Here is a 3,687-nt window from a genome sequence, read left to right on the forward strand (position 1 = left end):
TTTTTTGAACACAGTCAGATTGTGGTGTCTGCAATGCCTCTTTAGGCATGCATACTTCCTTCACCCTGGAAGTCATGTTGGACTTGACTACCCTCATTTCCTCTTCCATGCTCATTTTCACATGATACTTTTCATCCCCTCTGGTCTTTCTGGCACGAGGAGATAGCTTAGTGGGTAAACACTTGCTGAACCAGCAAAAGGACTTGAGTTTTAATCTTCGGCATCCACCTACGAAAAGCCAGGCATTGGGCATGCACCTGAAATCTTGGAGCTGTGAGGCAGAAACAAGAAGATCCAAGGGCTCACAGTACAGCCAGTCTAGCCAATCGGTGAACATTAGGTTCCATTAGCGATCGCCTCAAAAAATAAGGTGGGGGGCCACACAGGAAGCCCCCTAGTGTCAGCTGCTGGCCTCCGTGTGAACGTATACAGGTGTGCACATCGCCCCACACATATGCTTATGCGTGCATACCTTTCTCTTCTCTAAGCTCATAATTCTTAGTGGAAGTGAGGGAGACTGAACAAAAGCAGGAGAAGGGCATTCTGGGGTTTAGAATTCAGGAGTGATGACAAACCCTCATGTAACATGCATAGCTCTTTGTCTAGCAGAGGCAGCGCCTCTGCCTCTCAAATCCTCTTCTGCTCCAGTAAACAGGTGGTGGCAAGCTGGGAGCACTGAACCCAAAGAAGTTGCAATGGAGACTTCGCCTGCCCTGAATGGTGGGCATGTGGCGAAGGAAAACTGAACTATTGAAGATAGTTGAAAAGGAAATTCTCTTGCATGGCCAATCTTTTACGTTATTGTATTTTCTGTTTATGTTTATTTTTCTTCTTCAGCTTCAAATGAAAGTCGTTAGAGGCAGAGATCGCATCACTGGGTGCCGGTCAGAGGCCAATTGACTTTCTGATATGTTCCTGTATTTCAGCAGTCAGCTAAAAATACGCCCATTTGGGGGCATATGTAGGAGATGATTTGAGACCAGACTCCGGGAAGAAATCTGGGTTCCCCTGTGCTCATCAATGATTTATTGCTGCTTGAAGCAGAACTAGCTTTCTTGCAAAGCTATACTTACAGACAGACCAATTGAGTCTGACAGAGCAGAAGCTAAAATTATTGATGAGAAGACTAAGGACCGCATTTGAGGGGTTTATTCTTTTGGTGTGATTTCTAGGTGGGCATGCGAGTGCCTTCCTTGGAGTGTTTCCACCCTGCAGCTCTTTGTGGTCTAAAACAGGAGCATCTAAGGCAGCTGCGGGGAGTGGATTCACTGAAGACAAATCTTATACACATATTCATTCTGTAGGGCACAGTCACAAAGATACAATATGCTTTCCTAGTAACGTGTTCTACTCACAAAGATGTCCTGGAGATTCGGGAGACTTGTTAGGTCTAGAAGTAGGAAAGAAAGGTCTTAATTCATCTAATTGGGAAGTGATGGTAACAAACTACATGGCAGCATTTCCAGTGGCTAAAAAGTGCTTCCTGTGTATTAACTTCATCTGGCTTAACCCTTCAGTCACCTACACCTGCGCAGTAGTGTGCTAAGGATATGATTAAAAACATACTACAACTAATGATAGTCATAGCAGCAGCAGCAGCAGCAGCAGCAATAATACTATATTCTGCAAGACTTGAGCACCAATATTCTCACATGGCTAGAAGTTCAAGACTAGTGTTCCAATAGGGCTGTGTGAGATCGCTCTCTCTCACTCATGTCCTTGCATGGCTGTTTCTCTGTGTACACATTCTGAAGGTATTTTTCTCTTGTAATAAGAACACTGGTCCTTTCAGATTCTAGTCCTACCCTTAATATCGCATTTAATTTTAATGACTATCTCCTTAAAAGATATATATAGATATCTCCTATATCCCAGCTTACAGAATGTAGAAAACTTTTTTTGACAGCTATATATTGGAACCTTTGCGGTTACAGATCAGATATCCTGCATATTATATATTTACATTATGATTCATAAGAGTAGCAATATTGCAGTTATGAAGTAGAAGCAAAATAATTTTATGGTTGGGGAATCACCAGAACATGAGGCTGTATTAAGGGGTCACAGCATTAGAAAGGTCAAGAACCAATGTATTAGGGCATCAGGCCAAAAAAGAAAAAGAAAATCATTCAGTCCATAAATGAACAGAACAGATAGCTCTTAAAAGAAGGAACACAAATGGCCAGTAGGTACTTGAAAAATGTTCAGCATCCTTAATCATCAGAGAAATACAAATGAAAGCTACTTTGAAATTTTATCTCTTCCCAGCTAGGATCAAGAAAAACAAAAACAAAAACAACAAAGTAACAAGTAACAAGTGCTGGTGAGGATCTGGGAAAAGGAGGCAAGGCTAGACCCGGGCTAGGAGTGAAAGCCGATGCAGTCACTAGAGAGGTCAGTATGGAGGTCCTTCAGAAAAGCAAAAATAGGAGTGACAATACACACACAGCTATGCCACTCCTGGGCACAAACCCGAAGGACTCTAAGTCAGGGAACCACAGAAGTAACATACATATTCCTGTTTATTGTGGCACTGTTCTCAAGAGCTAGGAAATGCACCTAGCAAAGATGCCCATGAACTCAGAGGGGTTTAGGAACTGTGATAGACAGTTTGAAATCTTATTTAGTGTTAAAGAGAAATGAAATCTTGACATGCGTAGGAAAATGGTTGGAGCTCATTGTATTAATGGAGCTAAGTCAGACTTAGAAAGTGTTTTCACTTGTGAGAGGAACCTAGATTTAAATTTATGGACGTGGAGAGGTCAAGAAATGGATCCATCCTGAGAGGAGAGGAAAGAGATTTTAAAGGTCTCAAGGGGAAGGAGGGAGAAAGCGATGAAATTAAATTCCAGTGGCATGGAAACTGAAGAGAGGGCTGTGTGTTGGGGTTGGAGGTGGGGTGAATAAGAACAAAGGATAATTTATGTGGGTGAAAATGCCACAAAGAAGCCCGTTACCCCATCTGCTAACTTTAAAACTTACTTTAGAACAAGGAAAATGCCTTTTCTCTAAAGACTGTGAAATGGGGGTAAAGGTTGGACTGTATAAATGAGGGTGGGGTGCACTCTTGAATACACAACACTGTAATCAACACTTTGAGAAGCACCTTCATATGTTACACATCAAATAAGCCACAGAATGGTTAATATGCATTGACTCATTTGATGCTATCGACACTACAAAGGGCTGGTGGGGAAAAAATAATCAGAAAGTAGTTGGGGGGGTAGGGGCATAAATCTGAGTTGTGTGTCTCCACCACACCAGGAGACCTTCTTCATCCGGAAGCAGCCTTGCTTGATCTGTGAAGACAACAGAACACTCACATTTAATGGGTGTTCTGCTTAGGTGCTGTTTTTCCTCGGGAATTCGGTATGTATTACTAGCAATCAATCTATCTCATCAGCAAAGCCCTCATTTTTAACTGCAGAAAAGAAAATCCCTAACACTGCTAGTGATCAGCTTTTACTTGGGAAGAGGTGGCGCCTGCCCAGGTATGAGAGCTCTGTCCAGTCACACTTCATGCAACCGTCCACTTGTTCAAGGTGATCGCTTTTGAAGATCATTTCACTGCAATTAACGCTAATACTCATAATGGTCCTATGGGCTAAAACATCATTTCTCTGACATTTCTTCTAACGTAAGGAAATGGATTTAAAAACATTACATAACTTCCCCCAATGGCACACG

This window comes from Psammomys obesus, unplaced genomic scaffold (assembly GCF_907164565.1).
Source record: "Psammomys obesus unplaced genomic scaffold, mPsaObe1.curated_primary_1811, whole genome shotgun sequence".
In the NCBI taxonomy this organism is placed as follows: Eukaryota; Metazoa; Chordata; class Mammalia; order Rodentia; family Muridae; genus Psammomys; species Psammomys obesus.